General features: G+C 48.0%; 2 long non-coding RNA genes across 2 annotated transcripts in view; both read right to left on the bottom strand.

The window, feature by feature from the left end:
- Window positions 1–15,929: 15,929 nt before the first annotated feature.
- LOC117796762 lies at window positions 15,930–17,518 on the bottom strand. Its single transcript, XR_004621417.1, has 3 exons — window positions 17,147–17,518; window positions 16,776–16,977; window positions 15,930–16,034 (listed from the first exon to the last, which is right to left on the bottom strand). It is a non-coding gene; the product is annotated as an uncharacterized LOC117796762 (long non-coding RNA).
- A 1,705-nt stretch (window positions 17,519–19,223) lies between these two features.
- The window catches only part of LOC117796763, a 46,788-nt gene continuing 43,804 nt past the window's right edge, over window positions 19,224–22,207 (bottom strand). Inside the window, exon 3 of the long non-coding RNA XR_004621418.1 lies at window positions 19,224–22,040. This is a non-coding gene — a long non-coding RNA (uncharacterized LOC117796763). The remainder of the gene's footprint in view (window positions 22,041–22,207) is intronic.

The raw sequence follows: 22,207 nt of genomic DNA, 5'->3' as shown, positions 1-22,207 counted from the left end.
TATCTCGCTTCAGAAAATCTTTATTATTCTGTCTTATTTAGCTATAGTCACAGTAAAACTGCATTACAGACCACCCCAAGTTGTAGTGGCTTAAAATGTAATCGTTCATGCATCAGGGGACTAAGTATTAGCTGATCTAAATCAGGCTTGGCTTTAAGCTATAGCTTGGCTTCAGTTCTGCTCCACGTGTCTCTCATCCTCCTTGGATCAGTGGGCTGGCCGGGCATGTTCTTTCCACAGTGATTGCAGACACACAAACTAGTTCATGCCTTTGCTTAGGCCACATCCACGAACATCCTATTGGGAGGCAAGGAGTATGGCCAAGACCAATGTTGAGCGGGGAGAAGTAGGTTTAGATCACACCAGGAGGAGAGGAGAAAGAATATTACACCCCTAAAATTTTAAAAAATGATCTCATTTTATTTAGTTGTTTTACAGGCTTTGGGTGTTTTGTTTGGTTCGTTCTCTATTTGCATTGAATGATGTGTGTGTGTGTGCGCGCGTGCGCGCATTAAGCAAGGCAGCGATCCTGGGCTGTGGTGGCAGGAGGCGGGTGAGTGTGCCATCAAGGGGTATGTAATTAGGAAGGATGAGGGAGCTGCCAGACCTCCACTTTCCAACCTGGGAGCTGGTGCTCCGTTCGGAGAGGTTTATGTAGAATTTCATCCCAGTTAGAGAGTCGATCACAGAATATAGGACGGGGTCTAGGTCCCAGAGAGCTTGTCAAATGGAGGGATTTATATGCGACTGATTTCAGGGCTTTGGGTGATGGTGGAGAATTCTACTCAGGCTTTAGCCCCATCAAAATACAATCATTTCCACAGAAAGCCCACAAGAGGCTGTGCTAACGGACCAGGGGTAATTTGAGGTTCAAAACTGGAAATATAAAAGCAATCAAGAGACATCATGTAGGCTGTGGTGCAGTTTCCTTCATTGTGTTTGTCCTGGGACAACAGGGTGGTGACCCCCCACCCTGCTGTCCCACCCATGCCAACCCCAGGAAGGGAGGGGCTGCCCCGAGCAGGACAGAACAGTAATGAGCAGCTCCTCAGGCAGGTAAGCATTTGGCTCTCCTTCAAACACGCAGGCTTGAAGTGTTTGTTCAACAGCTATTTACTGGAGAAGCTGAGCCCTGCCAGGGTGAAGGGTGTGGAAGTGAAGACCAAGGGGCTGGGCTGGCTTCTCCTCTACAGAAGGAACCATTATGCTTGGCCCCGAATTTGCATATGTCCCCTTAGCAAAACAAAAGCCCCACCGTTAATCAGATTCATCATCTGCACAGCACGGTTTAGCCCAGGTTTGGGGGCTCCTATCCTGTACTAAGAGCTTGATGAAATATGCCTTTGTTTTGAACAGTGTCCTAAGGTTGATGACTCTGTTTTGGGGGATGCCATTGCAGGTTGCTATCCAATTTAATAGCTCTCTATAGCTCACGGCAACCCTGGCCATCCCCAGAGAGAGAGGGCAGCCTGGGGACTGTAAGACAGCAGCGCGGTGGCCTCGCGACTTGGGCTACTCTATTCATACAACACAGTGGCTGTCTGCGGCAGGAGCCTAACAGAATGTTAGCAAGATAGCCTGGCTCTTTGAAAGATATTGAGGAAGACATAAAAAGATGGAAAAATATTCCATGCTCATGGATTGGAAGAATTAACATAGTTAAAATGTCCATGCTACCCAGAGCAATCTACACTTTCAATGCTATCCCGATCAAAATACCGAGGACATTTTTCAAAGAACTGGAACAAATAGTCCTTAAATTTGTATGGAACCAGAAAAGGCCCCGAATCTCCAAGGAACTGTTGAAAAGGAAAAACAAAGCTGGGGGCATCACAATGCCGGATTTCGAGCTGTACTACAAAGCTGTGATCACAAAGACAGCATGGTACTGGCACAAAAACAGACACATCGACCAATGGAACAGAATAGAGAACCCAGAAATGGACCCTCGGCTCTTTGGGCAACTAATCTTTGATAAAGCAGGAAAAAACATCCGGTGGAAAAAAGACAGTCTCTTCAATAAATGGTGCTGGGAAAATTGGACAGCTACATGCAAAAGAATGAAACTTGACCACTCTCTCACACCATACACAAAAATAAACTCCAAATGGATGAAAGACCTCAATGTGAGACAGGAATCCATCAAAATTCTAGAGGAGAACATAGGCAACAACTTCTATGACATCGGCCAGAGCAACCTTTTTCACGACACATCTCCAAAGGCAAGAGAAATAAAAGATAAAATGAACTTATGGGACTTTATCAGGATAAAGAGCTTCTGCACAGCCAAGGAAACAGTCAAAAAAACTAAGAGACAGCCCACGGAATGGGAGAATATATTTGCAAAGGACACCACAGATAAAGGACTGGTATCCAAGATCTACAAAGAACTTCTCAAACTCAATACACGAGAAACAAATAAACAAATCATAAAATGGGCAGAAGATATGAACAGACACTTTTCCAATGAAGACATACAAATGGCTAACAGACACATGAAAAAATGTTCAAAATCATTAGCCATCAGGGAAATTCAAATCAAAACCACACTGAGATACCACCTTACGCCAGTTAGAATGGCAAAGATAGACAAGGCAAGAAACAACAATTGTTGGAGAGGATGTGGAGAAAGGGGATCCCTCCTACATTGTTGGTGGGAATGCAAGTTGGTACAGCCACTCTGGAAAACAGTGTGGAGGTCCCTTAAAAAGTTAAAAATTGAACTACCCTATGACCCAGCCATTGCACTACTGGGTGTTTACCCCAAAGATACAGACGTAGTAAAGAGAAGGGCCATATGCACCCCAATGTTCATAGCTGCATTGTCCACAATAGCCAAATCATGGAAGGAGCCGAGATGCCCTTCAACAGATGACTGGATTAAGAAGCTGTGGTCCATATATACAATGGAATATTACTCAGCTATCAGAAAGAACGAATTCTCAACATTTGCTGCAACATGGACGGCACTGGAGGAGATAATGCTAAGTGAAATAAGTCAAGCAGAGAAAGACAATTATCATATGATTTCTCTCATCTATGGAACATAAGAACTAGGATGATCGGTAGGGGAAGAAAGGGATAAAGAAAAGGGGGGTAATCAGAAGGGGGAATGAAACATGAGAGACTATGGACTATGAGAAACAAACTGAAGACTTCAGAGGGGAGGGGGTGGGGGAATGGGATAGACTGGTGATGGGTAATAAGGAGGGCACGTATTGCATGGTGCACTGGGTGTTATATGCAACTAATGAAGCATTGAACTTTACATCGGAATCCGGGGATGTACTGTATGGTGATTAACATAATATAATAAAAAATCATTAAAAATAAAAAAAAATAAAAAATAAAAATTAAAAAAAAAAAAAGATAGCCTGGCTCTTACCTCCCACTTGGAGACCTGGTTTGCATACTTTCTCTGTGCACTTCTAGCTGCCCCATCCCTGATCAGTGCCTGTATGTGGAAGTCAGCCCCGGCAGAAAATCTCCCTGTGATGCAATCACCTATTTCATCTCATAGCTCATCTTCGGGGGAATGAGAGAAGGTCTCAGGAATAAGGTTTACTGGGGTTTTGTGACGTGGGGCTCGTCGGCCCAAAGCTTAAGGAGTTTAGGCACTTACTTCCCAGAGTGTGTGCCAGGCCTCATCTCTGCTCAGAACACCCCAGTGCCTTTCAAATTTATACAGTATTCTCTTCGAGAAGAGTGCCCTTAAATACAATCTTTCCATCTTCTTCCATTTCTTTAAACCTGTTGGTGTCCCTGGGACATTGGCATCTCGCACGCCCTCCTACAGAGAGCTACCCCGCCCCTGCCTGAGCTGGGACCATGCGGGCTCATCGGGGCATCCTTCCGAAGAAGCCGTGCCATCAGATTGCAGAGGGCAAGGAAATCAGAGAGGGCTTGGCACTGAGCCACATTCTCTCCATGGGGCACTCTGGGAGAGGAGCCCCTGAGGACAGAAAGCTGGACAATGCAGGGCCCTGGGCTGAATATACAGTGCAGCCCAGTGCCAATCTGTCCCCTTTATTAAGAACACTGAATGATCTAATACTTTTCATTCAGCTGTGGGAGTGCTTCACTGTGACACTTGGTAAACACACGAACATCAACTGACACAAGAGAAGCAAAGGATTATTTCTAGTTTCGTAAGAGACTGTCTTTGGAATTGTGGATTTATCGATAGAGGCACTGCCTTAATGTTCTGTCTTCTGGATTCCATTTACATCGTCTTTCTCTGGCCCACAATCATTCACTTGGGTAGAGTATTGGCTAGGATTCTTTTAGTTGCAAGTGACGGACACAGAGCCCCCATGAGCTTGAGCAGAAAAAACAATTTCAGTGAGGTTTCCACAACCTCACCAGAGTGTTTTCTGACTTCTCCTCGCCACGCCCACCCTCCCCCTTGAAATGGCTCAACTTCTCTGCGAGTGGGTCCTTTTCTTTCCTCCCACAATGTGGTTTTTCCTCTGCGTAGCCAGGGATGGTGGCAGAGGGCTGGCTGATGTGGCTGCAGACAGCTCTAGGCTTACATCACCTCCACTTAACACCAAAAATAAATAGAAAGTTTCTCTCTCTCTCTCTCTCTCGAGTCTGGCTGGGTACAACATCCCAGGGAAAGTTCCTAAATTGCCTTGCTTGAGATGGGCACTTCTCTTTCAAGTGGTTGGCATACAGCTCCGGATGCACATTTGTCTGGGATGCTTTCTCAAGGCCCAGTACCTGAGCCCTATGTCTGGAGATTCTGATTCGTTTGGTCTGGTGGGACCTGGTGTCAGTATTTTTAACAGCTTTCTGCAAGTGATGAGAATAGCCAAGCTTGACTGCTGCTTTAGACTCATTCATTTATTCTTCGAAAATCAATTTGAGGACCCACCCTGTGCCAGGCAGTATGCTAGGCGCTGATAGAGCAGCGAACAAGCCAGGTAAAATCATCCTCATGAAGCTCACACTCTTCGGCGGAAGGCAGGCAATAAACCCATTAATAAATGAATAAATAAATAGTGCTAATAAATAAATAAGTACTATCCAGAGAATAAAAACAAGGCCAAAGCATGGGTAATGAGAAGAAGCAAGCCATAAGCAGCTTGCAAAGAAGAATATTTGGGCAGAGGGGACAGCTAAGGCAAAGGCTGGGAGGCAGGAACAGATGGACCCTATTGCAGAAACGAGAAAGCAATATGGTGGCTGAAGGACAGTGAATGGTGAAGCGAGCAACATGGAAGGGGGTCAGAGAGACAGGCCGCAGGGGGGCTGCCCCAGAGCTTTGCAAACAAAGCCACGGGGTATGGATTTTATTCTGTGAGCCATGGGATGTCAGCAGACACAGAGGAATAACTGGGCTTGGATTTATATGTTCAAATGCTTACTCTGGCTGCCGGGTAGAGAAAGAACTAGATGGGGCAAGAGTCGGAAGGGGTAGGCCAAGTAGAAGGCAAAACAATTGTCTAGCTGACCGGTGATGTTGGCTTCGTCTAAGTTGGTTTCGGGAAGAAGTGAACGGACATAAGTTGAGTTTTGGAGATTGAGTCAACGGGACACCACAATGTAGCCCCGTAATCATTCCTTCCACATCCTCCATATCTGGCGAGGGGAGTGGGGGGCCACATACTCCAGCTAGGAGGGGCTCAAGACATCTTTGTTGCTTTAATGAAACCAGAGTCCAGAGGCATGCAGATGTACAAGAAGGGATGGAAATACAGCTCTGAACTCACAGAGCCACAGAGCAGGACTCCCTAATGAAGCCTAGGTCCTGGCACAGTGCTTCACCCATGAAGAAGGGGAGCGGATGGGGACCGAGTGTTGCCGGAAGACAGTCAATTTAGTGACCCTGAAACCTGTGTAGGAAACAACAATGAACGTGGGAGATATGCAGAGAGGGCTCTCAGCTCTGCCCTTGGGCAAGAGGCTTGACATGGGGAGACCCTGCCCCACCATCATGGTAAAGAGACGTTGAGCCTGTCCTGGTGCCTGTCTCGCTAGGACGGCCCCAAGAGAGTCAAAGCAGGTGACATTAAGCAGGTATATATACCCTGGGACCCAGCAATCCTAGCTTCGGTGTGTTTTCCAGAGAAATGCTTGCGAGGGTCCACAGTGACCTGTCATGACATAGTGCGGAGTGGGGTAACGTCGGGCTGGGAGTCACCCAGGCAGGAGTAGATGGGTAAATCAAGGCAGCTGCAGACTGTGCACTACCGTGGGGTCATCAGCAGCGGCAAACTCAGTGTGTCCAGAACGACGTGGGAGATCTTAAAACCGTGGTGTCCAACGAAGAATGGAAGAACAGTACCACAGATAGAACGTAGGACAATACTGTACATGTCAATTAAAAACACATACTCTGATGGCATGCTTACAAGGAAACATGCATACTTCTGGGGATATATTAAATACATGCGTACATTAGCATGGATGCCGACAAGGACAAGGAATAGGAGTAGGATTGGGGATTGTGGACAGCAGAGTAATGCCCCTGCCCCCGCCCCCACCCCTACCCCCAGAGATGTCCACATGATAATCCCCAGAACCTGTGGGTCTGTCTTATTATGGGAAATTCAGCTTGCAGATGGAATTAGCATTGCTGATCAGCAGGTAGGGAGATTAGCCTGGATTATCCAGGTGGGCCCAGTGCATCACCAAGGTCCTTAAGAGTGGAAGAGGGAGGCAGGAGTGTGGGTCAGAGGGAGATGTGACTATTTAGGAGTGGTAGTAACATAAGAAGGACTGGGCTCACAGTTGCCAGCTTTGAAGGGAGAGAAAGGGGACCATGAGCTAAGGGAAGTGGGAGGCCTCTTGAAGCTGGCCTCTAGAAGGAGGAAACAGATTATCTTCTAGGGAATTCCAGAAGGAAAGGCACGCTGCCAACATCTTCATCGTATCCAGAGAGATCCAAGTCAGACCTCTGGTCTACAGAACTATAAGACAATACATCTGTGTTGCTGTAAGGCATGGAGTTTGTGGCAATTTTTTCTGGGAACCCTAGAAACAAACCCAGGGATAAAGGGGCTCGTGTGGGCTTGTGATGATCAGCAATGTGGATTGAACTGCGGAGTCTGAATAAGTCTGGCCCCCTCTTCCAAGATCCAAAACAAAGTTGTCAAAATCAAAGGAAAAGAAGAAGAAAAAACCCCTCAGTATATAACACGAGATGTGACGGAAACAGCAGATCCAGGAATGAGTTCTCACCGTGTTCCAAAGACTGAACTAGAACTTCCTAGGCATGAACCCAACTTTGGCTCCTAGAGGGTAAGGTACTGGGGCTGGCCAGCCAGGCTCACTGGTGCCGGGAGCTATTAACGTCCCATGAAGCCTGTCCATCCCTCTCCCCGCAGAGAACATCATCATTGTCCACTTCTTTAACTTTCCCACTGCCTTCTCTTCCACCCCCACCCCTGCAGCCCCTGTCCCCTGGACCACAGTCAGCATCAAGCATGGTGCCTAGGCCACAGCACACCTGGTGCTTGTGGAGCTGATCCTGTCGATGTATAAGGAAAGGTCCTGACTGCCCTGCACCATCCCAGAGTTTCACATAAGCAGGACCATTCATAAAACAGCCCTGGGACTTCCATGAGCTATTTATTCTCAACAACTTAGAGCAACCCTCGGGGCCCCAGTGTGATGTTTGCGTGTCTAATTTCCGTGAGCTATTGATAAGAGCCCACTCCAACCAGCTAGTTGTCAGCCTTGACTCCAAGGGCCTGGAAAATGTACTATTTGCAATTACTTGAAAAGAAACTAATTAGCTTTAAGGAGGAAACCATAGGTAGAAATGACTGAAATCAGCTGTTCAACTGTGCTTGGCAAAAAATTAAAAGGAGTAGGCGAGCATACTTCTCATTGGTTTCATCTGAAGAAAGAGTAGGAAGAAGGGTGAGCCTTGCAGAGGGGGCGTCTGTGGCGTTTTCTCTGCAGGGAGAGGCCTCTGAGCAGAAACAGTATCAGCGAAGCTTTTGGGTGGCTGAGAGATTATAAAGTGACCTTGAAAGCCGCAGGTGGACTTGGTTCAGTGGCTGCAATGAAAGTTATTTAAAAGAGCCTTTAGAAATGTGTGCCAATCTTCAATGTAAGTGCGAGATTTCTGCATTTGGTATATAAATTTCGTGTCCTCCTTCAGATGTGGTCATTTGGAGTCACTTCTCAAAACAGATTTAGAAACACTATGTTGCAATTTCTCAGAGCCTAGCACTCTGCCTGCTAGACAGCAGGTAGTGATGAGAAAGGGCCAGGTGCTCTAGAGATCTCCTTGAATGTGACAGGGGTGGATGTCCCTGCGGGAGAGTGTTACCAACAGTCCAGAGGAGCAGCAGGAGGCGACAGCAGCCCCGGAAGAAAAGATGCTTCCAGATGTGAATCAGAGCCATGACCAGTATTCTCACTGTTTACAGTAGCAGCGAGAGAACTGTACATTTATCGCTGTTGAGTGCTTGCTAGGTCCTATGTTTAAACGTGTCAACAATTGTTATTTCAGTTTATTCTTGAGGAACCTGAAATATAGGGACCTGACATGGTGACTGTTTCAGAAGACTCTGGGGCAAAGATCTGGGGACAAGTTGTTCATCTGGCAGGTGAGTCCAGGAAATTATCTGCAAAGATGTGAAACATAAAGTAGCGAAGGGAGAGAAGACAACACAAGCTCAGTTATAATTGATTTATTACAGTGGACAGCCAGGGCTCGGCCCTGCTGGGGAACTCGGGAGGACGGAGTAGAATGTTTTCAGTGATTATTCCAAAAAAGAAGGCAAGGACACTGGGGCATTTAGCCACAGACTCCCTCGCTATCGTTGGTTGATGCTGCTTTGGGGACATCAAGTCTGCCCTTCCTGCTTGTCCCATGCTCAGGCCGGCCGTGCTTGCTGGAGCAGACCTCAGCACTGGAGGTGAGACCAGGGGGAGGGAGGTTAGGGCACCAACAGTGCCCGCCGCAGTGCCCCATGCCCAATTTGCCTGGGACAGTCCCAGTTTGCACTTGTTGTCCGGACATAATTATAAATATTCCCCCTTTTGCTCTTACAGATGTCCTGCCCCGGATGATTTCTATGACCAGTCTTGTATGGGAAGAAGCAGTTGCAAACCTGAGAGCCTAAGTTTTCTGCCTCCGTCTTGTCCTCTCTCAGTGCAGTTGTGGCTTTCCTCATCAGCCTCGAGATGCAGGCCCTGGCCAGGTACATCACTGCTCACCAGACCTTCTCCAGGAAGGTTCCAGACCACTGCAGTACCATGGCACACAGTGATTCGTAACACCCAGGCTCCTGATTTTCCTCCTTAATTCACTGAATTAGAACCTCTGGGGCTTGGGGCTGATGATCAGCATTCTGAATGTTTTCTCAGGCTAATCCACACAATCGAGTTTGGAAACTACAGGCCTGGCAAAGGGAGACAACGAGTGTTAACATTTTCTGAGAAGCAGCAAAGTGGGGTAGTTAATAGCAGGACCCCTGAGCTGGCCGGATTCAAATCCCAGCTCTGTCACGATGGCTAAGTGATTTCCAGCACATTACTGAACTTCTGTGTTACTCGCTGGAAAAAAAAAATGGGGATAATAATAGCATCTACTTTATCAGAGCCGTTATGAGGATTAGACAACTTAATCCATATAAAGCCCTTAGAACAGTGCTGGGCACGTAGCAAACACTCGAAATGTTAGTTAGTGTTATTACTAACTGTCAGCATTAATGCCAGGGATCCTACCTAGGCTGTGATATTAATCCTTAGAACAACCACACAAGGTAGGTATTATTGAGGATTTCGGGCAAATAACTTATCTGAGGCTCAGAGGTTAACAAAGTAGGGAGGGGGGGTGGGGTGGAATTCTAGCCCCGATCTGTTACACCTGCCTCCCTGTCCTTGTCAGGCTCATTCCCAGCCTCCACTGTGGCACTCTGGTTTTCACTTGGATCCCTGGGCCCACCAGGGACTTCTGGGAATGGAGAGGAGGGAGGCTCGAGTATTGGTAGCACTTACCTGCTGCAGCCCGTCTGCCTTGGCCGGCGGGGCTGGAGCTGCTCTCTGGGATCTGGTTAGCAGCTAATGATCAGTGGGCTCCGGCTATAATGATCAGATTAGCTGCGCTTTAATCACTGTCTATTGTTTCAGCAGGGAGAGAATTTCACAGCTCATTGACTGCTCTGACTCCTAATCTACACGGAGGAAACAATGTTGCAGCTCATCAAATGCAATCAGCTGCTAATTGAAAGGAAATGGAATTTTACAATTACAGGCCACCTTGCAGCGCTCAGGATTTCTAAGCACTTCTCCCCACCCTCCTTTGCCAGCTCAGCACTGGCAGGAGCACTTGACAACCTGCTAGAGACTTCCCTGAGAGCTGCGTTTAGGACCTGGCCCATTTCTCCCCAGCCCCAGAGCAGCAGAAAAGGGAAGCAGCGTCCTCGCCGATTCCTAGGCTGCCCTTCAAGGCTCACTGCAAAGGAAAAAGCCCTGGGCCGGGTGTGGGCAGAACTGAATGTGCGTCCTGGCTCACCTTTCCCCTCCCGCACCTTGTGACTGGCTATGTGACCTTGGTCATGTCCTCATTTCTCTCTGAGCCCCACTTTCTTTCCAAAATCCAGATTTGCTGATCTCTGAGGTTCTTATCAGTTCTGATGACTCCGTTTGCTCCATTCTTGCTATTATCCCCATCCAGTGGAGAACCTCTAAATTGACACCCTCTTTCTTGCCCAGATATCTGCTTTTCCAAATGTTTCCAGGGTGACTGTCTCAGGTCTCCCAAAGGATTTGTCCTGATGAGATTTTAATGGGACAGAAAGCAAATTTGGAAATACCCTACTCAGGCTCATGATCAGACATCTCCATCCCTGTCCTGGATCCATTCACTCTCTTGGATGAGTATCAATCACGATTAATTCTAAAGACAGTCACAAGGATTTCTCTGGGCTCTGTCTTTTTCCCAGTGAAATTCTGCGGAGACAAGGCTTGGATGAGGGCTACCAGCCAGAAAGAGCATTGCTGCTTTTGACCCTGTCTCAGAGCTCCATTTCCAGCCGGCGTTTTCTCTGAGAACAGGACAAACCAGCATCTGCTTTGAGCTCTGGTCTGTGTCATCCCACAATAACACTTGTTCTGTCCGGGAATGCATCCGAGGCTCACGTAACCCCGCAGTGCCATTTTCTCTTGGTTCCCATGGTCCGTGGGCTTGTCTGATGGGCTTATCAAGTAGACACTGGAAGAGCACCACTTTCCTTCAGGCAGACGACTTATGGTGTGTCTCAAAAAAAAAAAAAAGGCACAATCACAACTATTTTTTGTTTGGCCAGGGTTCATTCTCAGCTCCATTTTCTTCTCAGTGTTGGAGCAATGCTGTACGAGGGTCTTAGGGTCTTGGTCTGGCCTGTTGCCTAGCGCGATGGGCTGGAAACAAGGAGAAGGCAGGCAGAGCTGGCTGGCTGCACCTCCCTTCTGACAACACAGCAGTGGCCTGGAAGGAGGTCTGCAGCAGGTAACACCGGACGTCTTTCCAGAACTCGGGCTCTGGGGCAGGCAGGGAGGAAGAGAACAAAGGCTGGGGTCTGAGTTAGGATTGGAGGGAGGCAGTGTGGACAACGCTCTGGAGCCCCGGGGTCTGCTCTGCGGTGTGACTAGGAAAGAAGGTGCAAGTGAGCTGAGGTTGGGGACAGACACAAGATCACTCAGCACAAATCCGGCTATAGGTCTACCGGCCGAAGGCTCAGAGTTCAGAAAACCACCGTGGAGAGCAGAGAGAAGGCCAAAGGCAAGAATAAAATGGCCTAAAAGGGCAATGAAGAGCGTAAGAGATGCCCGGGGGCTGGGCAGCACTGCCCACGTTGACCCCGGCCAGCACGCAGATGCCTGCCCACGCTACTAAAAAAAACACTGGCTGGTCCGAGGCCTGGCCGTGGCTGCCCGTGGGCGGTCATGTGGGCACTAGGAACAATTTCATTCAGTGGGCAGAATGTGGCAACCAGCGAAGATGAAAATAGGCAGGCACCCTACGTGATTTTAGAGATGCCGTTGGCATTAGAGTCCTTTTTTTTTTAATGATTTTTTATTATATTATGTTAGTCACCATACAGTACATCCCCGGATTCCGATGTAAAGTTCGATGCTTCATTAGTTGCGTATAACACCCAGTGCACCATGCAATACGTGCCCTCCTTACTACCCATCACCAGTCTATCCCAATCCCCCACCCCCCTCCCCTCTGAAGTCTTCAGTTTGTTTCTCATAGTCCGTAGTCTCTCATGCATTAGAGTCCTAACCTAGATCTCCATGATGTTTTGACCTGTAGATGGGACAAAATGATGGAGGTTCAGAAGAACTTGCCTGGGAGAGGCAACCCTGGGATGTCTAAAGGTGTCTTAACAAAAGCTTTTATTTTTTTCAAAAGTAACCACGGAATCGTATCTTTGATAGGGCTTTTAATCTTTTCATGTCTTGGTCAAAATTCTGTTAAAAGTAAAACTTAGCACTAAAACCTTGGTATTGTGACCAAGATCGGGATGCATCGAATTTTGAACCATATTTGTTTAATCATTTTTTAAAAATGTAACTGGAATATTTTGTGAGGCTGCCACATTCTTTGAGATGTAATAGATTAGGCCCATGGAAACAGTTTCATGTCTGCTTTCAGATTTCTTTTCTTTTCTTCTCTTTTTTTTAAGATCTTTTATTTATTTATTTATTTATTTATTTATTTATTTATCTATCAGAGAGAGAGCACAAGCAGGGAGAGCAAGAGGCAGAGGGACAAGCAGACCCCCCGCTGAGCGGGGAGGCCAGTGCAGGGCTGGATCCCAGGCCCCTGAGATCATGACGTGAGCTGAAGGCAGACACGTAACTGACTGAGCCACCCAGGCATCCCTCAGATTAATTTTCTATTAAGAAATAAATGAATTACACATCTGATATAAAAAAGAATAAATATATGTTGTAAAATTTTAGACGCCAATCTATAAAGTCAAGTAGGTACGTAGTTATCAAAATCAATTAAAAAAAAACCAAAACACCTTGAAATCACCTGTGGTAGTCCACCCGCCACAGCAGAAATTGTGTCTGTAAGGTGCAGCTGCCAATTTGTGGTCTAATTGCTGCTCCATGTCTCCTGATACTGAAGCCCCACATTCTATTCCACCGAGCTCTGAACAGGTAGAAGGTTCCTGAGCTAAAACTCATGTCTTTTCACCTCTTCCACTGGGCTCCAGTTCTTTCCCTCTGGTATCACATAGGGCCTTGCTATGCAAAATGAGGTCCTCAGCCCAGCAGCTCTTTATCTCTTAAAGAATAGCTTTTCAGGGGCACCTGGGTGGCACAGCGGTTAAGCGTTTGCCTTCGGCTCAGGGCGTGATCCCGGCGTTATGGGATCGAGCCCCACATCAGGCTCCTCCGCTATGAGCCTGCTTCTTCCTCTCCCACTCCCCCTGCTTGTGTTCCCTCTCTCGCTGGCTGTCTCTATCTCTGTCGAATAAATAAATAAAATCTTTAAAAAAAAAAAAAAAAAAGAATAGCTTTTCAAATAGCTACTCTGCTCTTTGAAGTCAGTCTTTTTTCCTCCAGGCATTTGATGATGAGGTGAACCTCCAGGTGGAAATCAACGCCTACACATCTAAGTGGTTCTGCACAAGAAGGCTCCAAACAGGACTGGGCACCAAGTCCTCCTCAACCAGTGGGCTTCGTCCCTGACCATCACTGTTTAGCTCTGAGTTCAACTAGTGAGTATATAGGGCTCTGGTCTTTGAATCCCACCTGAACTATGTATGGAACCGTGTCCTTTGCATTTTAAATTAGACTGTCCCAAGTAGGCCCTCTTGATTTAGCAGAAACACATTCAGGATTTGGTTGTCGTTCTTTATTTTTTTTAAATTTTGTGGGGTTTTTATTGGTACAATTGACAATGCAGCCAGAACGTAATGTGGAAACCAAAAATATTGTTCAGGAATCAAGACAATTCTAGAGATCATCTCTCAGAGACCAGAGTTGATTGCTTCTACCCTCTTGTTGTTACCAACCAATTACCTTATTTTCTACTTCATGTCATCTTTGTCTTGCTTATAATTCCTATTTACTCATACCTTCTGCGTGTGGTGACCAAAGTGACCCTCTCCTTGTATCTTTTATCTTCTACTCCTGCTAACTGACTATCTGAATCTCAAGTTCAGGCGTTTGCGAGACAAGACATGGTTTGTTAGTTCGTGACCATTTCCCCCTGCTTATCAGAGATCTCCCGATAGAGCAGTCCATGAGGCCCTACCCAGCTTACAGAATGGCAGTCTTAGGTCTCTACCCTCCCCAGATCCAATCGGATGGTGACTTATGAAGAAGAAGCCCCCTAAAAAGGACTCTCTCTCTCTCTCTCTATATATATATATATCTGGCCAATTTAGTACGTTCTCCATCTCATTTATTTGTTCTTCAAATATTTATTGAGCATGTGTCTTATCCCAGACACAGTGCAGGAAAAATACAAAGATACGTATGTGAGGCATGGTCTCCTGTGTTATGAAGTTCACGGTCTAGCGATGGAGGTAAACAAGCAAAGAAATATTTTTTACGCAACAAAAATGCTACAATAGATATCTATCTAGGGCGATGTGGAGATAAAAAAGATGAGGCTGTTTCTACTTGAAGGCGGTGAGGGAGGGCTTCCCAGAGGTGGTAACAAATGCATGAGGGGCTGAGAATGAGTAGAGTGTAAGGCAGGGAGTTGGGCAGGGAGTGCTTGGGGAGGAAGCTGGCTATGCTCTCTTGGTGCTGCAGGAGGTCAGGCTGAGGGTGCTGAGCCACAGAGACTTAGCCAAGTACGAAGCAGGTCACTGCGGGCTTTTAGGCCTTGCTAAGGAGTCTGGCTACAACCTGTGGAACAAGAAGAAAACGCTCAAATGACTGTAATAGGGGAACGTCACAGTTCGATTTGTGTTTTGGGAAGAGACTACTTTGGTGGCAGAGGGAGAAACAGTTGGGACTTGAATGACAACAGAAGATAAGAGCAATTAGGAAGTTATTGAGAAAATAAGCGTCTGGGCAGAAGGGGCAAAATCAATGCCAGACACGCAGCTCTTGTCCAGCCCAGGGCCGCGGCAGCGTCACTGACTGATCAGACATTTCTCCACTGAGTCCCGACGAAACCTCAGCAGCCGACTCCACGGAGTGTACAGGGCAGGCGTTACCAAGGGACCGGCAGCTGAAACCTCTTTGCAAAGGGGGCCTCGTCCGCGTCGCTGATGGGGAGTGAGGAGGGAAAGAGGCTGTAAATGGGGATGAACCCCCAAACCCTTGAGAGCCTTTTCTTTGAGTCACCCCGGTTACTGCTGCCTAGACATGCGATCTCCAGCCTCGCTGCAACCACTTACGACTGGGCGTGGTTCACAGCCTATGCTGTAACTTTCAAATTTTAATTTCTCGCTCTCAGCACACAAGAAAGACAGGGAAAGGAAGTCCCACTTTCCCTTCTTTACAGCCCAGAAACCTGAGGCTTGGAGCACCTGGACTCCTTTAGCGCTCTGTGCTCTTAGGGCACTTTCTCCCTTCAACAAGCAGCGACTCTGCAGCTATCATCCCCAACTTCTTGCCACACAGAGGCTAGAGCTCAATAGAGCTTGGTCTTCGTATTTCTTCTTATTGCCCCATATCGGATTTATCTGAGTGTATTTCTTTAATACCTTCGTCCAGATTATCAGTTCCCTGAGGGCAAAGTCTCTGGAAAATATTACTGTTCCTAATCCCAGCCTGGATGCCGCACGCGAGAACAGCCCTAAAGAGACCAGCATGCGGCCTGGATTTGCCTAACCTTGGCTGCAGCTTCAGAGCCCAGGGATCCAGTTGCAGATTAGCCCAGAGGTCTGTTTCTGATCAGCTCGGCAGCCATCGGTGATGCCTGCCAGTCATTTAACCTGGCACAGAGCAAGGGCCTGCCCCCAAATAGAGTGTAAAACCACAACCACAGCCCACAAGACCTTGAGACGTGCAAATCCAGCGATTATCCAATGGCAAGGACGGGTGTGCTGGAAGGCAGTCTTTTCCAAATCCTCTAAGTCCAGAATCACTTGGATCACATCACACCGGCCCTAGAGGGACACAACGGGACGCGTGACCTTCCCGCCTCCCCACCCCTGACCATTTCAGAGTCCGAGGATGACTCGGAATCTGAACGCTTCTAAGGCCTCAAATGATCAGGCCACTTGGAGAGCCTGCAGGACGAAGGGGCCGTGGGATTGGCTGGCAGTGATGTCACAGCCACGCCAGCGCAGTCTCCTCCTGAGTGGCTGTCTGCCTCTTTGACAAGCTCCTACCCCATCTTGATTTATATGCGATATTTTATAATAGCCGAAGCGACGCTCAAAGAAATTTCCTCAGCCTCAGCCTCCTAGCACCACCCCAGGCATGTAATAATGTCCCGGAAATGCACAGCCTGTCGTGTCTTATTACGTAAATACAGGCCTGAGAAGCTTCTCGATGTGACAGCAGGATGAGAGTGCCACCCAGGAATGGCCCCGGGGAAGAGGGAGACGGAACACTCTCATCTCAGAGTTCTTAAGTGGAATTATTATCTGCTGGCATCGTTCCAATTAAAGCTGGAAAATATGAGGGCGCCTGGGTGGCACAGTGGTTAAGTGTCTGCCTTCAGCTTAGGGCGTGATCCCGGCATTATGGGATCGAGCCCCACATCAGGCACCTCTGCTATGAGCCTGCTTCTTCCTCTCCCACTCCCCCTGCTTGTGTTCCCTCTCTCGCTGGCTGTCTCTATCTCTGTCAAATAAATATAAAATCTTTAAAAAAAAAAAAGGGCTGGAAAATATGGAGCCCACCTCTCCTTTCCAGAACATCAGGGAAGGAATGCAGAAAGAAAAGATATGCGCCCAGAAGTCCTGCTCAGTGGCCTCGGCTCGGCCGCTCACCACCTCGATGTTGAGAAGGTCACTGCTTTCCGAGTTGCGGTCTCTCCCTCTCTAGGCTGAGGGGCAATGGTACAACTTGCCAGGTGAGTCTTCGACAGGAAGAAAGGATGCCCTAGGTTGAAAAATGTGAGAATATTTTACAAACTACAGCTACACAAATTTCATTTCATCATCATTAGAATAATAGTGATAACAATACATTTCCCTGCCTCTTGGCCTCGGTGAAGCCCCTATTTTATACGGAATGGTCAGACCCACATTAAGTATATGCAATATCGTACCATTTGACAGAGGGTGTTGATATCCCCTCTCGCCTGTTTTGTGAATCCTCATTTATGACAGAGGCCAGTGTTTGTCCCACAGCTGCATGAGGGGCCCGAGTCACACAGGCAGTGCAGGGCAGGGTAGGGCCGAGCTCTTCTCTGCTCCCCCCTCCCCAGCCCAAACCCCATGCTCTCCCACACGTGGGCTCCACAAGCCCGAGTGGGAGCGCGGGGGTTGTCGGTATGTGGAGGCACAGGCCGAGGTTGCTGGCCCTGGGGCTCTGGTTCCCCCCACGCTGAGGAAACTCTAGGCCTTGACTCATTTATATGGAGGCAACTCCTTTCCTTGAAGCTTCTGTTGAAAGTAACTGTGTTCACTGGTCTCTCTCTGCTCACACCTCTCACCCCCTGTGCCATTTATGGTAATTGCCACATCTGAGCTAATCTCACCGCTGGCTCTTTGGTGCTAAAAAAAAAAAAAGCAAAGCGAGTCACGCAGCCCCTCTGGGCTGAGGTAGCTCTGCTCCCTGGTCATTCTGTGCTCAGGCAACTGGGTCAGCTTGTCCTCTGCGCTCGGGTGTCTCTGGCTCCGTTCCTTCAGTTCTCAGGAATCCATATGCTCTGGTTCGTCCACGTCCGTCTGGGAGGGGCTGGGATTTTTCCAAGCCTAATGCTCCTGGCTGTGGTAATTCGTGAGTTCACCTGGAAACAGCATCGAAGGCAGGGGCCATTGTGTGCAGGCAGTTATGTGGGCAGGGAAGGCTCTGGAGAGGGGCCCGAGGGAGCACGACAGCACGGGAGGGGAAGGCAGCATGAGGACGTGCTGAGCAACGGGCCACGGCGACAAGCCATCGATGCTCTTCCCACGGGGCCTTCAGAGGAGCCTCAGAAAACTTGTCTTGGACACGAGAACTCAGAGCACGAAGGAAAAACATAGGTATCCATTGGCTTCTCTCCTCTGCTGGTCTGGGGGGTCCTTTGGTCATTGACTTGCCTGTGCCTCCGGGTGCACCTGCCCATGGCTAGCAGGTGGCACGGTTGCTCCCACCTTCATGGCAGAGAAGTCCCAGCACAGGGGGCGGGGGCGGGTATGTGATGTGCACCTGGGCAGAGAGAGCAGGTGACCCCCGGGAGAACCTGCCACCGTCCACACAGACCCGAGGAGGCGGGCATGGCGGTGGGGGACCTTCTGGGGATGGGATTGCAAGGCAGAGAAGCTCGGCCGGATCCCCCGGGTGCGAAGCCATCAGAGGGCACTGTCCCCTCGGCCGCACAGCCCCAGAGCGCTGGCTTGGGAAGAGTGTGCCTGAATTGATGCAGAATAGAGTGAGCTTGGGAGTGCAGGGTGACCAGTTCTCCCCGTGACCCGAGTTGGATACGGGCAGCAACACAAACCATTAAGCATTTAATACCGTGATTATGACAACGAGACACAGTGTGGGGAACAGAGAGGCACTTGGGAGCTCAACAGCACGCTCCAGGCCTCGGCGAGGGCCACTCCTTCAAATGAAGGGGGTGTTGAAAATGTAGAGCAGAAAGATTGATAATTATTTGAAACAAGCTTAAACATTTGGATTGCTCCAACCGCCTTAAATCACTCTGCCATATTTATACTTGACTAGTGTTCTACATAACAACTTCCAAATCAAAGACTTTTGAAACATTTCAATCACTGTGTTTTGAAGTGATTGAGAGCTCAGGGCGTGAGCGGTGTAGAAATAAGGCATATTAACATTATTAGCGCGACCAATTTCCTGAAGTAGTTACATTAAGAAACGATCAAGGCCTTAGCCTCTATAAAAGGAGAGGGAGCGGCATGTGGCTCAGGCAGTTGGTTTTGAAAGGATCTTAACTCTTCTGATGCTGAGAGGAGATCAGGGGTGTGAAAAGGGAGAACTGCAAATGGATTGTGTCCTCAGAAGGAGATCTTCTGTCCTATCAGGACAGGGGGAAAAAGGAAGATGGACAGGACAGAAGGAGGAAGAAAAGGAACCATAAACACAATTAACTCTTATACAGACGTAATAATATGTCAGGTGGTGCCTTAAATAGCCTCACATGTATAAGTAATCTACACTTACTCACCCCATGATTAATCAATCCCATAAGGTAAATACTAGTGTCCCATTTCACAGGGTGGAGGGGCAGTTAAAGTCCAGTATTTGGAGAGTGAAGAAACCGTGACATAAGCCAGACTCACTCCAGAGTGCCTGCTTTTGAAAGAGGGAAGGGAAAAAACCATATTTCTAGCCCCACAGTGTGCCAGAGACATTATCCATTTAAACCTTTAAAGAATCTCCTGAGATTTTGCCTCTCATTTGATGGATACGGAAACTGAAGCTCAGGCAGACTGACCAAAGTCACATGGCTCGTGGGCGGCACACACTGGATTTTCATACAGGTCACTTTCTGGCCCTTTCCTTTCCACTTGGGATGTTTATTAAGAAATGGGTGGCCTGGTACATAGTGGGTGCTCAGGAAACACCAGATGCCAGATTGCCATGAAAATGGGCACCCTGCCAGCAACAATTGTGCTGAGTTCAGGCTACTGTACAAAGAACATCCCACCAGTAGTTATGGCTCCGTAGCTCTGGAGAAAGTTCCAGTGAAATGTAAACTGTTGACAGAGCTCCAATCCTCTGTCTGAACCCAGAGCCTGCAAACTTGTCTCTTCTTTAAAGCCAGATGGGCCCTCCAGCAGTGCCTGTCCTGCAAGATCGTACGCTTCAGAGATGGCCTCTACTGTACTCTTCCCCGAGCCCCTGCAGCTCTACTGGGTCTTGGATACTGAGAGCCCTCATTGGGCTAAGCAGTCTCCGCATGGAAGGATAAAATCTTGATCTTTGCCAGAGAGAGTCATGTGTTATGAACATGGCCATTACGTGGTCAGTTTCTATAGAATGAGTGCCGAGGACACTCTCCTATCAGTAGATGATGTTAGCTGCCTCTCACAGGAAGAGTGCCCCCTGAAGTTGTTCAGTGTGGTCCGGTACCTGCAACCTCCTCCAAACGACTTGGGAAATCTCCGTTACAACCACCATCCCCTAGGACTGAAACTACATGTCTAATGTCTGTCTTCCTTGATGGACTCTAAGCCTCCTGAAGAAGAGGACTGTGTTTTATCACCTGTAAGCATTCGTTGTATCAACTCACCTAATGATGGGTGACCTGGCGAGCCCCCCACCCTTCATAGCTCCAGAGCTCACTAGGTTTTGTTAGTTGCTCTCTTTTTACTGGGTGGCTCTGCCACGGACCATGCCAAGGTGTGGGTTTCTGGAGCTCTTCTCAGAATGTTGTGTTTTTTCCCCCCAAAGATTGATATATTCATCCTTTGGTGCACCGTGTCCTTTAGGCTAGGTTGAATTAGAAGAGAATGATACTGAAATAAGCTTGGGGCGAGGGAGTAGTAGGTTGTGGTTGACACTGACAAGAGGTCAGGGTTGTAAAGCGCATCTTGGTGAGGGACCAGGGAGGATTCGGGGGGAGGAAAGAAAGGAAGAGCAGTATCGCAGCAGGTGGCCAGAACATTTAAGAGCTAGGTGAGCTGAAGAGCATAGTTCAGGACCAAGCTTATGAGTAAAGATTATATCCCGAGGTACAGCTTTTACTTAGTATCCATGCCATGCGATGGGTGTACCAAGTAAGGTGGTAATAGTCTGGATGCTCCAACAGTGATGAGAGGCGCTATTCTGCCTATCTGCCGTATCTTTCTGCTAAATATCAGAGTGGTTGGATGCATGCCAGTGACTGTAATGAGATTTTGTATTTGTGGCAGCTGTAAGTGACCACACTTGCAGGATTTGCTGGACTTTGATCATGTTGTAATATGTATCACTTATGACCAGGACTCTTGGGGCGAAAATGGGCAGCTGGCGATCAATCCTGAGCCCCTGGAACACAGAGACACTCCCCCACCCTCCCTACCATAGGGCAAATGAGATAATGAGTGTGAAAATGCTTTGTAAACTACAAGGTGCTTTACAGATGGGAGGGGCTTTATGATGAATATCACGTGTGATCTGGACAGAAGTGTTGGTACTACCCCGCGGTCTACAGAGCTACTTGGACAGTAAATCGATTCCCCAGGCAGAGCTTGCGTGAATCCTTAGCAGAGAAAAACCAAGACCAGGCCCTTGAACTTCTATTTGAGTCTAGAAATGCAGATGATTATTCAGCTTCATGTCTGTTGCCTTTTGAGTTTTGTGCGAAAGGCTGGCTGCATAAGGGAAGAAATGCACAGGAAGAGTATTCCAGTGAAGACAGCCCAAGGACGTTTGCAACCCTCTCCTCCTCTCCCTCATTTGTCATGGCTTCAGTCCTCTGCTTTCTTAAGCCTTTTCCTTGGTGAGCTTCCTGGGTTGACTTCTGTCGAAGCCGGATGATTATTGGAGTATTGGATTCCTATAGCCCTGGACAGAGCTCAAAGCCTGCGCTGCTGTTCACGTTTGATCTCCCATTCAAGTTTCCGGAAGAAGTTGGCTGAAGTGAGGATCAAAGATTTCTCCACTTGCTGCTGCTTCTCCCCTCTGACAGCCTCACTGCTCGCCGTTTAGCACAGCAGCAAATTAACTCCTCCACTCATCGTCGGCTCAGAATTTCTCCCATCCTTGCAGAAAGGGCAGTTGAGATGGACCCAAGGTCTCCGAGAAGGGGGTCTTTATTTCAGTTTGAATGTGCCTGCAGGTAAAGACATAGCTCAGTGTTCTTCCATTCCAGGGGGTCTCTCGGGGGGAGCCTGCTTACTCTCGCCAAATGATTTTGTTTGCTGGAGAAAACTCCTTACAGGGAGGTTTCCCACCAACACAAAGAACTTGGATGGTTCCATTGGAGCATCTTGGCTTCTGAAATGCTCAGACTGGAGACTTCACAGTTTTCAGCAGTAACTTGGGCTCTCCGGGGAGGAGTCGTATTCCTGCACAAAGAACATAAAGTCAGAGAATCTTATTTTCTGGTGCCAACACTCTACTAGTTAATAGTGTCAACCTTCCCCCTCTCGGCCTCAGTTTCTTAAGTGAGGCCATCACTTCAAGGAAAGTCAATTCTCAACCACCTACTATGTGTCTGACTCTGTGCTGGTCC

The sequence above is a fragment of the Ailuropoda melanoleuca genome, chromosome 16 (assembly GCF_002007445.2).
Source record: "Ailuropoda melanoleuca isolate Jingjing chromosome 16, ASM200744v2, whole genome shotgun sequence".
NCBI classification, from domain to species: domain Eukaryota; kingdom Metazoa; phylum Chordata; class Mammalia; order Carnivora; family Ursidae; genus Ailuropoda; species Ailuropoda melanoleuca.
This window is presented reverse-complemented; position numbering and strand designations above follow the sequence as displayed.